At 44.4% G+C, this 14,782-nt stretch overlaps 1 pseudogene across 1 annotated transcript; it reads left to right on the plus strand.

Moving 5' to 3' along the window:
- Positions 1-35: 35 nt before the first annotated feature.
- Positions 36-5,476, plus strand: LOC309387531 (disintegrin and metalloproteinase domain-containing protein 20-like; annotated as a pseudogene). The gene is made up of 2 exons: positions 36-70; positions 4,109-5,476. The product of its transcript is annotated as a disintegrin and metalloproteinase domain-containing protein 20-like (transcript).
- Positions 5,477-14,782: the final 9,306 nt, after the last annotated feature.

The raw sequence follows: 14,782 nt of genomic DNA on the forward strand, positions 1-14,782 counted from the left end.
ACACTCCCATTCTACCCCTTATTTATTCTGGGGACATGATAGGAATGCTATACAGGAAGATTATTCAGATGTAAGAGAATGACTAAGGTGTCTTTCTGTATATTTAAAAGCATGATGAATGTCTGAAGGATGCTCATTAATCTAACATGGGGTCAAACACGCATGGTATTTCCAGTAAGATAGTTCACTTAGCCGGTTCTCAATAGACTATTCCTGGCCATGAAGAGATAGCGGATGAATTGGGAATTTAATATCAGTCTTAGTATTTGCCAGTCTATTCCTGTTGCCGGCTGGTGACTGAACATTTGGACAAGTGAATGGGGGCCAGCCTTAGGGTTCAGTCTCAATCTTTGCTACTAAAATTCTCTAGAAGGAACTATGGGGCATAGTCTGCAAAGAACTAAGAGATAAAACTGTAGTAGTAACTAGTTCCTTAATCCTTGTGGATGTTTTTCCCCCCCTTAAACTCTTCTGGAAGCTTTCCCTCTTGAAATTCAATCAAGTTGATGGTGAACTTCACGGAGTTTAGACTGGGAATATTCTATCTAACTGAAGGCTTCTGTATCCTGGATGCAGCGTGGGGCAGCTGGGGGAGTTCGCAGTCAGTAGTGTCAAGTCCATTAAATATAACATTTCCAAATATTGCTCTGTATTTTAAAAGTCCACAAGATCTCAACCTGCATCTTTTCTAAAAAAATTTTAGAAAATTTAGAAATTTTTTAGTTTTCTTAATAGTGAAGCCAAACTTTTCACCTAAAGCACAATTTTGAATTTTTTTCTCATGGTGTTTCTTCAACTCAGTTTGGACAATTTTGCTAAAGCCACTAATGAGATTATATTTTCCACATTTATTTAATGTGGTTTAATCCCCGCTTAACTGGGCATTAATTTCTGCTGACCAGGTGATCTGGTACCACTGACTTCTATAACAACAGGGTATCACCATAGCGCACAAAATAAGCTAAAGGCCTCCAAAACTCCTTAAGTCAAATGGAAAAGTAGAAAGACTGAGAGCGGAGAAATTGGGAAGGTACAGCTTGATGAAACAGAGAAGAGGAGGTGGATGATTTATGACTGTGTGCCTTCCCTGGATTCACCTGGATTTCAGTGAACTACCTTCTGTGTGCTGTAATCAATTGGAGCTAAGGCCTGGCCTGAACGCCCAACAGCTATCTCTCCTGGGGAAGGAGGAGACTCTGGTCCACCTGAAGGGGCACACTGAGAAATTTGTGGATTTTCTGGAAGACAACATCACTCAACTTTGTTTCTAGTTAGATACTGGCATGATTGCTGATCAGCTGAAGGGTCCTTGGGAAGATTCTTACCCTTTTATTTGGGAACATTTACACTCTTGCTCCTGAGGAAGTGGAAGGTTCCTAGGGTGTATGAGCACAAGCACCTTTGTTTTAGACCCATGCTCCTCCTGGCTTGTGAAAGGGAAGTGATATGTAGGTGGATTCTGGTGGTGATTAATACTTCCTTATAGGATGGGGTAGCTCCCCAGCACTTTAGGTAAGCTGAGGTCTGCCTTCTTCTTAACCACCACCCTGGTTCACCCTGTTGGGTAATTTCTGACAAGTCTCCAATTTTCCCTTTTTGGGGAAGGTTGTAGATAAGGTAGTTGTGTGGCAGCTCCAGAGGTTTTTGGGTGAAATGGATTATCTAGACCTCTACCATTCAGGCCTGGATATGGGACAGAAACACCATTGGTCTCATATTTTGATGGTTTCTGGCAGGAGTGTGATGGGGATAGTGCATCCATCCTTGCTTTACCTGACCTCTTGGCTGCTTTCGATACCATTGACCATGGTATTCTTCTGGAGTGACTTCGGGAGTTGGGAGTAGGGGTCTTTGTGGTAGACACTCCCGGTGTTAATAGGAAGCAAGAGGTCCAGTCCTTGTGCACTGACTTGCGCAGTTCTGCAGGGCTCAGTACTCTCTCCGTGTCTATTTTACATCTCCAGGAAGCCATTGGGTGAGATCATCCATCACCATGGACTGAGATATCATCAATATGCTTATGATACACAGCTACATATCTCAGTCCATGGTGAGTTAAGTGATACCCTGATCTCCTTCACGCAGTACTTGGAAGCCGTTACGGACTGGTGGGGGAACAACAGGTTGAACCTGAATCCTGATAAGATTGGGTGGCTCTGGGGTGCTTTGGTCCATGTACAATTGCCATCTTTGGTCTTGGATGGGGTGGTTCTGCTGGCCAATTGTGCTTGTGTTCAGAGAGATCCGGACTACTGTACCAACAAGGAGAAAGTCCACCAGTGAGTCAGCTCCAAATGCAGTGGATGTCCTTCCTTGATCCATTGCTCTGTGACTCCACTCCACATCCAAAACATGTCACACGAAGTAAATGAAATGGTAATAAGGAGCCCAAAAGATAATTTCTTTCTCTTTATATATTATTCCCTTTGGCTAAACTGTTATTGTGTGGAATTAGGTGGGGTTGCTATCATTTGTGCAGCTTCCAAGAGGGAAAAGATGTCCTGTGCTACTTTACACTCCCATTCTACCCCTTATTTATTCTGGGGAAATGATAGGAATGCTATACAGGAAGATTATTCAGATGTAAGAGAATGACTAAGGTGTCTTTCTGTATATTTAAAAGCATGATGAATGTCTGAAGGATGCTCATTAATCTAACATGGGGTCAAACACGCATGGTATTTCCAGTAAGATAGTTCACTTAGCCGGTTCTCAATAGACTATTCCTGGCCATGAAGAGATAGCGGATGAATTGGGAATTTAATATCAGTCTTAGTATTTGCCAGTCTATTCCTGTTGCCGGCTGGTGAATGAACATTTGGACAAGTGAATGGGGGCCAGCCTTAGGGTTCAGTCTCAATCTTTGCTACTAAAATTCTCTAGAAGGAACTATGGGGCATAGTCTGCAAAGAACTAAGAGATAAAACTGTAGTAGTAACTAGTTCCTTAATCCTTGTGGATGTTTTTCCCCCCCTTAAACTCTTCTGGAAGCTTTCCCTCTTGAAATTCAATCAAGTTGATGGTGAACTTCACGGAGTTTAGACTGGGAATATTCTATCTAACTGAAGGCTTCTGCATCCTGGATGCAGCGTGGGGCAGTTGGGGGAGTTCGCAGTCAGTAGTGTCAAGTCCAATGTAGCACTTCCAAATATTGCTCTGTATTTTAAAAGTCCACAAGATCTCAACCTGCATCTTTTCTAAAAAAAAATTAGATCCTGGTAGTTTTCTTAATAGTGAAGCCAAACTTTTCACCTAAAGCACGATTTTTGAATTTTTTTCTCATGGTGTTTCTTCAACTAAGTTGCCATCTTTGGTCTTGGATAGGGTGGTTCTGCTCCAAACAGACCCAGTAAATAAATGGGACTCTCCTAGATTTGCGATTCCTGCTTGAAAGAGCAGGTGACAGTTGTAGCCAGGAGGGCCTTTGCACAAAGCAAGTTATGTACCACTTACATCCTTTCCTGGGCCAACAATCACTATTCATGGTTATTCATGCCTTATTCACCTGTCTTGACTATTGCAATGCGCTCTACATAGGGCTGCCCTTGAAAAGCCACCGGAAGCTCCATTTGTTTCAGTATCCATTGGCCTGCATGGTTTTATGCAGACCTCTATGTGCACATGTGATACCTCTTACTTGAGAATTACATTGGTTGCCAATTTGTTTCCATGTGCAATTCAAGGTACTGGCTGTCCCCATTAATGCCCTTCATCCTTGGGACCAGGTTATCTGGGACCAGGTTATCTCTTGCCGATCACATACAGCTGACTCACTAGAGTGTGGAGGAAAAGAATATTGTGGATCCTGTCCTCTATGGAAGTTCATCTGTTGGGACCCAGAAGAAGGGCCCCTTAGTGGCTCTCTCTCTGGAACCTTATCCCTCCAAAAATTAGACTGGCGCCCACCCTGAGATTCTTTCATAAGGAACTGAAGATGTGGTTTCACCAGCAGGTTTGGAGGACGGAGAATGGGGTGGAGCCCTTTAAAAGGCTGATTTGGATGTGTGTAGTCGCTGAGGGGGTGTGGGGAGTTATTTTATTTTAATTTTATAATTATTTTTATACATTTTCTATTATCTATAAGCCACCTAGAGTCACTGTGAGCTAGTAGACTGCTATATACATTCTCTTATCATGTGATATGCCACGTGATCATCCCAAGGAAGCTGTCTACAAGTATAGGCAAGAAGAACCCCAGGATGTGAGCTACCTCCTGCCCATTGAAGGAAATGTGGTATCCCTCAGGCAAAGAAGGAACCTCATCCCTAAGGTTTTTCCTGTCTTCCCCTATGATATAGCAGGAGATCTCCAGGTGGATCATCCTTTTATCAAGGATGATTGTTTCTACCATGGATTTATACAGAGAAAGTCCTCTTCTTGAGTCACTCTCAGTACATGTTCAGGAGGGCTGAGAGGTCTCTTGCAAATGGAAAATAAGACCTATGAAATTGAACCAGTCCAGGAATCTTCAACCTTTCAACACGTGGTGTTTCAATTAGAAGTAGAGGAAGGGGCTCTCTAAATGACTTGTGGAGTTGGAGAGGAAGAGCAGAGCCATCAAGAGGACATAATACTTGAAACAGAGAATGTTGCCACCAAGGATATTTTTGGTAAGTCCTGGTGGCCACATACAAGATATGTTAAAGTGGCAATTGTGATTGATTATGAACTATATTTTAGGTTTCACAGAAATGAATCTTTTATTACGATGCACATTCTAGATATTGTCCACACTGCAAACTCATTCTATGATCCACTTTCTGTTCATCTGTCAATAACAGGCTTAGTGATCTGGTCACAAAACAACCCCATAAACATTACCTCCACAGCAGGTAGCACACTTTCAAGGTTTAATAGTTGGAGAAGAGACCATCTGCTTTAGATTTTAAAAAATGATGTCGGTCACTTATTTGCATATAAGCATTTTGGGAAAACAGTAGGACTTGCTTATGTTGGAACTATATGTAGCGGCCACTGGGCAAGTGCTATTGAATCCTATAGAACTACCAGTTTGTTTTTAATTTCTGAAATATTTGCCCATGAACTGGGACACATTCTTGGAATGCAACATGATGACCAATTTTGTTATTGTGAAAAGAGTAAATGCATTATGGCAGCCCATGCAGTAGAGACTGATAAATTTAGTAACTGCAGTTACAAGGATTATTTCCACCATAGAAACACTGGGTGTTTATTTGTCCCACCAGACACTAACACAACATTTAAGTTCGAATCCTGTGGTAACAAAAGAGTGGAAAAGGGAGAGCAGTGTGACTGTGGGTCAGAAACACAATGCAAATGAGATCCCTGCTGTTAAGCTAATTGTGTGTTACGCTCTGCTGCTGTTTGTGCCTTTGGACTGTACTGTGCTAACTGCCAGTATCGTCAACGTGGAATTGTTTGCAGAGAGAAGATTAGCAGTTGTGATATACCTGAATATTGCAATGGGACTTCTTGTGGCGATAACATGTTGTGAATTGAGGGTAGTTGCGTTAATGTGTCCATTCTGAAATATGGCTGTAATGTCACAATGTGCCACAATCATGGAATTTGTAACAGTCTGAAACACTGTCACTGTAACGTTGGATGGTTCCCTCCACACTGCAGAAATAGAGGCTATGGAGGTAGCATCGACAGTGGGCCACTTCCACTAATGGTAAGTCTAAAACTAAGATTAAAACCTCATCTCTTGCTAGAATACTTTGTGCCCTTTGTTTCACAATTGTTTCTGCTGGTCTGATTATTTGGTTCAAGTATGGACTGAGAATCCAATTTGGAAAATTTCAGGGAAAAGTCCATGCTACGAAATCAAAACAGGAAGGAACAACAGTAAAGCTCACGTTTGCTTAGAATGCACAACACATTCAGTATAATCACAAGAATTAGCAGTCTATTTTTTAAAAAGCCATCTGGAATTTCAATGTATTAAATTAAATTGTTTTAATTTTTTTAGTTTAAAATTCCAAGTTCAACTTTGGGAGGAAGAGTTAATTCATCTTGTCCCAGGTTACTAGTTCCTATCAACATGCAGAAATCTGTACCAGCAAGAAGGGGTAATTAAAATGCATAAGCTCTTTTACTACATCTTCATTTTCTGCTAGTATATTTTTGTTCTTACTAAGAATTAGTCCAGTCAGTCACAATAATAGTTTAAACCTATTGTTCGCTAGATATAAATCAGAACATTTCTTTCCAGGATTGATGAAAAATTTGAAGGATGCTTGTTCCTATCCCCTGTCAGAATTTTGGTAGTGTGATGATTATTATGAGATAAACCCAGGAGCAAAAGATATATGTATGTATGTATGTATGTATGTATGTATGTATGTATGTATGTATGTATTTGTGTTACAACCCCTGGTATGACTAAATATGGGAGGAAGGTCACTACTCCCTCTTTCTGTCCTTCGGCTTATCACAAAGGCCAAGCAGGCAGAAAACCATATTTTTATTTTTACTGTTGCCTTTTTTTTTATATTTGTGTTGTAATTATACTGATAAATAAATAAAGGGAGACTAGGATAGATCTATTTCGAGCTAATTAGCTCTCATCAGCTAGCCATACCCTTATGGGTTCTAACCCCATGCCATACGGGTTCTAATCTCAGTAAGGGTATGGCTAGCTGATGAGAGCTAATTAGCTCAAAATAGATCTATCCTAGTCTCCCTTTATTTATTTATCAGTATAATTACAACACACACACACACACACACACACACACCACACACACACACACCACACACACACACACACACACACACACACACACATATATTACATCAAAGGCACCACAGATAAAATCAGCAAAATTCTCCACAAACACAAAGCACCTTAAAGCTACAGTGTCACGTTCCGGCATTCACATTGCATACAGAAATTCAGTTTGTTTGGTGAAAAACTTTTATCTATGTCTAACAAACTACGTGATAACCAGCACTAAATGACAATGATACAAAGGTAATCAAATCCAAGTCAGTTCTAACCAAGTTAGCACCATCACCCATATATATACCATTACCCCACCCAGCTCCACCCACAACTCCACCCAGATGACACCCGCACACCATCACCAATCACCATGACCCACACCTCCAGCCACACCCCCACTCAGTGTCATCATAGCCTCTTTCCTGGTTAGCCGCATCCAAGCAAAGAGTTACATCAGAGGAGGCAGTTGCACCTGGGTAGAAGAGCCACATGCAGCTACAGGCTCAATTGTCATCAGAGAGGCAACATCAACGTGGAAGACAAAAAGCGCTATTAGCAGTATCCTCTATAGGTTTATCAGGGTATCGACGATGGAATTGGGAGATCAGGCATGGTGCACGCACCTCAGATGTCCTCACCCACAATGCATCTGTCAACATTCCTTTATAGTTCCGTGCTCAGCAGTGGCTTGAGGACATTCAGGTATAGCCATGAAATCAAACCCATTCACAATACGGTAAGGGGTGTACCCAGTACTACTATGTACTTCATTGTTATGTGCAACCTCAGCAAATGGCAGTAGACACGCCCAGTCAGTTTGCTGGTACTGCACATAGCAACGGAGATACCGTTCCACTGCAGCATTAGTTCTCTCTGCTGTGCCGTTGGTAGCCGGATGGAACGCAGAACTCAAACCCTGAGGGGACCCCATACTCTTCAGGAAACTGCCCCAAAATTGAGCAGTAAACTCTACTCCACGATCTGAAATTATACATTTAGGTACACCATGTAAATGGTAAATATGTACTAGGAACAGTTTGGCCAATTTTTTAGCTGACGGAAGCCCTGGACAAGCAATGAAATGAGCCGTTTTGAGAACAAATCAATGACTGTCCAGATAACGGTATTCCCCCCCTCTCTGGCAGCTCCACAATGAAATCCATTGCTATGTGTTCCCAGGGCTGAGTGGGCTCTGCTACTTGTAAAAAACCAGGTGGCTTTCCTGGCCGGCTTTTCATAGTTGCACAAACGTTACAACCCCGAACGTATTCCTCAATATCCAGCTTCATCTTTGGCCACCAAAACTGCCGATTCATCAAATGCAGTGTTTTCAGGAATCCATAATGTCCTGCTACCTGTGCGTCATGACAACGCTGTAAAACTGCTATCCGTTGTTCTGCTGGAACATATGTTTTTGGCCCTTTCCAGGCTAAACCATCTCTTTTGGTTAGAGTCTGATGATTCACTTGGAACCAAGGGTCTAGTGGAAGTGCATCTCTAATAGACTGTGTGATATCAACTGGAGGCTTTCTGCCCTGACTGCTGGCTGCTACAACTATATTCACCGACTGGGGAAACATAGGCTGGAAGGTCTGCTCTCGATCACTATTAAATTGTGGTTTCTGTGACAAAGTGTCTGCCATAAAGTTTCGCCCACCAGGAATATATTTTAGTTGGAAGTTAAACCTACGGAAGTAGAGCGCCCATCATACTTGCTTGGGCGACAGCTTCTGGGGAGATTGTAGAGCCTCCAGGTTCTTGTGGTCAGTCCATACCTCGAAGGGGACCGTAGCCCCCCCCGGAATAATGGCCTCCATGTAAGCAGCGCCCATTGCATCACAAAAGCCTCCTTTTCCCACATAGCCCACCGTTGTTCGGTGTCATTTAGTTTGCGGGAGGTATAGGCACATGGCTGCAGTTCTCCTTTTCCATTCAGTTGGAGTAAGACAGCTCCCACTGCTACATTGCTCGCATCTGCCTGCACTATAAATTTCCTGGCTGGATCGGGATGTCTCAAGATTGGCTCATGTGCGAACAATTCCTTCAATGTTTCAAACACTTTTTGACAACCCAGGTCCCACTGTAAGGGTTGACTTGGATGAGGTTTCCGGCAAGGTGTCTTGTTTTCAATAAGTTGGTGAGGGGTAAAACCACCTTGGCAAATGATAGTATGAACTGACGGTAGAAGTTAGCAAACCCCAAGAAGCTCTGTAATTGTTTCCGAGTTCTTGGAGCCTGTCAGTCCATTACCGCCTGTATTTTTGCCGGATCCATTTCTATTCCCGCCTTGGAAGCTCTATAGCCTAAGTAGTCCAAACGGGTCTGGCGGAATTCGCATTTCGATATTTTGATATACAAATGGGCTTTTAACAATTTGGTCAGAATGTCCCTTACCAATTTTATGTGCTGATCCATGGTCTTCGTGTAAATCAAAATATCGTTCAGGTAAACGAGTACACCTTTATAGAGATGTTCATGCAGTACTTCGTTTATGAACTGCATGAACACCGCCAGTGCCCCCTGTAACCCGAATGGCATCACTCGATATTGGTAGCTCCTCAGGGGACAGTTAAAGGCTGTCTTCCACTCATCCCCTCCCCGGATCCTGACACAATAATAAGCCTCCCTCAGATCTAACTTAGTGAAAATCAGATAAACGGACCAGCATATCCTTTATGAGTGGCAGCGAGTACATATGCTCTACGCACACTCCGTTTATATCCCGAAAGTCTACACATTGACACAGACCAACATCCTTTCTCTCTCTGAATAACACAGGAGCTGCAATAGGGGATCTTGCTGGCTGTATAAAACCCCGTGCCAGGTTCTTGTCAATATATTTTCTCATCTCCTCTAACTCTTTGGGTGTCATAGAGTACATCCTTGGCTTGGGGAGCTTGGCTCCTGGCATGATTTCGATAGCACAGTCAGTAGAACGGTGTGGAGGGAGGACGTTGCACTCTTTCTCACTAAAAATCTCAGCTAAATCGGTGTATTCCTCTGGCATCCCTACCAATTGGTCCACACCCTTCAACATCTCTACCTCCTGCTGCTGACCATCCCCTGTGAGCCAACTTCCTGTGCTTAGCTGTTCATGTGACGGTTCCGGACCCACCCCAATGCGTATGCACTGACAACCATCCCCCCATCACATGAGGGTCCCCCACTTATCCAGCCATGCAAGGCCAAGTATTACAGTTTCCGTCATCCGTGGCACTACGATAAACCGGATTAACTCCCAATGGTCGAGTCTGATTTTCTCTGTAATCTGGGTAGCTGGTGCCCCACCCAACACTGACCCATCTACTTATTCAAACCGTAGGGGATGGGGCAGGTTCCAAACTTTTATCCCCAGCTCCCTCACCGTGCTTAGACTTATGAGGCAATGAGTACTCCCAGAATTGATTAAGGCATCATACGTCCAACGACTCTGAGCAGTGAGGGTAACAGGCATCCAGAAGGGTTTTATTGGCCTACTCCCCATAGGGTCATTTTCTTCATCGGTTTCACACCCTTCCGCTGTAGGATTTGCATATGCTGGATCTCGAGAGTCATCAACCCCCACTGTGGAGTTTTCAGTAGTAGCTTGCTGAATGCCCCGAGATTTCTCTGGCATTTTCCGCATGGTTTTTTGGGACGTACTAGGTGGAACTGCACCCACCTGGACTGGCGTAGGCTGTGTGGCTGGGGTCATTGTGTTGCAGTCCACTGCTCTATGCCCGGGTTTTCCACACTGGAAACATATAATGGGAGGTCTGTTTGTTACTGTCTTTTCCATTGACCTTGCCGCTGACGTCAAAGCTCCTGGAGAACGGCTAACTGTACAGTCGAGGAAACGGCATGGTCTAGCATTTCCCTCGTCTCTGTGTCTAAGGTCCCTCAACTCCGCTTCTAGTTCTGTAGCGGCTTGATACCAGGACCACAGGTGGGGTTGTAGCCTCGATACACACATGCCTGCTGGATTGATCTGTCTAATCGAGTCTTAAACTGATATACTAACAGTCTCTCTGGCCAGCCTCTTAGTTTTCCCGACAACCGCCGGAAATCCCGTATATAATCAGCAACTGGTCAGCCCTTCTGGCGTAATGCCATCAACTCCCCTTCCACCCTTTGTACCCGGGTCTGATCCTCAAACCGTTCTCGGAGTGCATCCAAAAAGATACCACAATGCCACAACTCTGGACTGTGTTCGCTGCCCAATCTGCAGCCTCTCCCTCCAAGACCCCTGCAATGGCCATCACTATGGCCTATTGTGAAGTGTACAAATGGCCAACTCGGTCCATATGCTCTATCACGTGGCCCAAGAAAATTGCTACTTTGTCTGGGTTACCATCAAAAGAGACTTTCAAGGAGGGAAGCTCCCAAGGACCCCCCACTATAGCCCGGCCTTGTCCACTTCCAGCTGGCCAGGTATAGACTGGATGGCCACTAGATACTGCCTGTGGCAGCCAACGTTGACTTCTGTTGTCACTTAACGGTTCCCTTTGCTGTTTGGGTGGAAGCCTCGAAGGCAACTGTGGGTCCAGCCCCCTGCCACTGGCCTGGGTATATTCCTGGAATGCACCCAACCTCAACTTTGGACTGGCTATACGGAAGCAAGGGATAGGCTGTGAAAGGGGCTGTGAAGTATTCCTGCTATCTGATCAGCCGTCCCCTCTGTTCTCTGGAAAAACAGAACTGCTATCACAGAAGCTAGCCTCCCCAAACCACTCCCTCAGACAATCCATTGTCCGGCTACCCAGGGCAGTGGAGTAGCTCCAATCACCCTCTTCATCTTCAGTCACCCTCCTTTCTCTCCACTGAGTGAGGTGACCCCTCTTGGGAGAAGGCACGGGTAGTTCTGAGCTGGTTATTAACCCCGTACGTTCCACCACTCATTCACTGGCACCACTGGTTGATAGGTAGGTATAGCACCAGTGGCAGAGGCCTGGTCTACTAAGGGACTCTCCTTACGTCTTACAGCTACCTCTGTTTCCTCCTCCTGTGTTGGAACCACCAAAGGAGTGACCTCAGGTAGGACCACTGCTGCTGCCTCTGCTCCTTCAGACATCATTCAGACCAAACAGGAACTGTGCAAAGTGAAGTGTTGATAAGGGGTGAGAACTGACTTTTCTGTCACGTTTCGGTGTTCACGTTGCATACAAACAGTTTGTTTGGTGAAAAACTTTTATCTCTATCTAACAAACTACGTGGTAACCAGCACTAAATGACAATGATACAAAGGTAATCAAATCCAAGTCAGTTCTAACCAAGTTAGCACCATCACCCATATATATATACCATTACCCCACCCAGCTCCACCCACACCTCCACCCAGATGACACCCACACACCATCACCAATCACCATGACCCACACTTCCAGCCACACCCCCACTCAGTGTAATCATAGCCTCTTTCCTGGTTAGCCGCATCCAAGCAAAGAGTTACATCAGAGTAGGCAGTTGCACCTGAGTAGAAGAGTTACATCTGAATAGGCAGTTGCACCTGAGTAGAAGAGCTACATGCAGCTACAGGCTCAATCGACATCAGAGAGGCAACATCAACATGGCAGCGCTGCATGGTGGGCATTGGAGATGGACAGGGTACCCCTGGATGGCAGCCTAAGGGCTGACATACGGGACATAAAATTAATTTTGAAGGAACCAGGTTAATCTCCAAAACTGAACACTTCAACAAGAGAATAATTATGGAAGCTATCGAAATAGAGAAACACCCCCACAACATGAATAAACGTGATGATACCTCCTGCCTACCAGACATCTGGAAACCAGCCCTGGTAAACAAACGAGCCACACCCACCACCCAGGACATTACAACGCAAAACAACAATGGACCCACAGCCAGCACTAATCAGCACCAATCTACCAATCATGATAAAGCCACACATCCAATCAATCCACTTGCTGAAATGGGGCCAGCAATCCACACACTCCCACCAAGATTTGTAAAGGGATGGCAGCTCCGATCACGCTTTAAGCCCAAGTATGCTCAAGGAGAAAGCCACGGTCCACGCTTTGTTAATTCAGGGTGGAATTCCCCCTTGACAAATGGTAGCAAGAGCATGGTTGCTTAATTTATGGCTTTTTCTCCTTGTTAAGCTACTTCCAACAGATAAGCGTAATAGGCTAATTAGAGAGGATGATTTATTGACTGAGGAACGATTAGGTCATCTTTCTAACAATGCCGAAAAAGAAAAAGAAAGATGGAGCACATTCCGATGGCTCCCTCCCCTCTGATACAGAAGCAGAAAGCTTTTAACGCTGGCTTCCAAGTTTCCAAACGCTGATAGCCTGTGAAAACGCTGAAAAATCAGCTGTGGGGGAAAGATCTCAACAAGATGGGACTGCTTCAGGAGATAACAATTACAGACCGAGGTCAGTGATACTCCCTTCTGATTATGTATGTCCCCAAATATCTCCAAGAGATTTTGAAATGCTTGGGGCTAAACCGAAGCGTTCACTGCCGCTAGAGCAAATTCACCCCCATGCTGAAAGAGAAACTTATGAATCTCCCCAGAGTTCTGAGCAAGATATGGAAAGCTATCGTAATCACATAGAATTTTTTGAACGCCAGCTTTTACAGGCCAAAATAGATTACGCAGCATTAGAGGCAAGAAAGAAGGGTTTTCCTATCTTTCAAACTTCTGAAAACGCCATCTTGCCTTCTTCTCCAAAGCCTAAGACCCCCCCCCAGAGGATACTGTGTCAGCAAATCAGAACAGAGAGATGTGCACATGTCACAGTTGCCATGTGATCTCCTTTGTTCTCCAATATATGCCACGCAGGCAGAAATATTGCAGCCAAGAAGTGAAGCTGCACCGCCATCTCCTGGCAGAAATAATTTACTAAAAGGAACCGACATGCATTTTAAAATCAACGAGCAATTTCAGGCAATGCAACAGATTCGTTCACAAATGTCACTAGATTATTCAAGTATTCAGGCTCCTAGGCTACAAATGCCTTTTCAGGCCCAATTTTCAGCACCTCCTGATGGTGCATGTGCTTTTCCAGATAGAACAAGACAGTACTTAATGCAGCAAAGGCAGATGTCTGCCCCCCAAGCAAGCCAAATTAATTTTGCTGCTCAAGCATCAACTGCACCTGTAATACAGAGACCACAGGTCCGATTGCAGTGCCCCCTGGTTCAACAACCAGCATTTTTACCTGCACAGCAAGTTGTTCAAATGCATATTCCTCAACAGGCATTTTCTGTTGCTCCTTTGACTGGTGAGTCCAAATTAAAGATGTCGGGACAGAATTATAAAGCCTGGGTCAGTGAGATTGCACTCTTGCTTCGCAGAGAAGGTACCCATTGTATGGTGTTTAATCCTCCTGCCCAACCATGGACTCCTGCAATAAGAGACCTAGAGAATAGGGCTTGCACAACATTATTGATGTCCATGGATACTGAACTGCAGGTTACTTTTCCACCTGATGCAACAGCCCAACAAATTTGGGCCCTTTTGGAAGATTGCTACAGGCCCATTTCAATTGAATCTTCATGTCTGCTCATGTCTGAGTTCCATGGTTCGAAGTTGAAACCTGGTGACATTTGACCAAACTGAAAGGAACGAGAAGTAAATTGAGAGAAAGAGGTCATGTTATTGATGATATCCAAATGATCAGCATTATCATTAACTCATTGAATTATGAATGGAGAGATGCCATTGCAAATATTAACCACGTGCCTATTGCTCAACACACTATTAATAATGTATGCAGACTTTTAATTGAGGAGGAAGCTATCAAATTAGCCACACCACATTTGCAACGGCCGCCAGCATCAAGAGCTCCAGCTAGACGTCCCTTCAGAGGAAGAGCCTACGCTCCAAGGATGCCCAGATGCTACATCTGCAACCATATGGGACATGACACCCGGGATTGTCCCCAACAAGTTCCAGCTCCCGTCACATACCAGCCCAGAGGAACAGACTCCAGAGGCAGAGGTGGAGGCAGAAGACAAGGTCGTCGTAGTCCAAGGCCTGATCCACAAGCTCCACTCGCCACATTGGCCTTAACCAACGATCCACAACCTGATCCAGAGTACGACAGATGTCTTTTGTGGACTTTGGA

Source organism: Natrix helvetica (genome assembly GCF_964273705.1).
Source record: "Natrix helvetica genome assembly, chromosome: 1".
Classification (NCBI taxonomy): Eukaryota; Metazoa; Chordata; class Lepidosauria; order Squamata; family Natricidae; genus Natrix; species Natrix helvetica.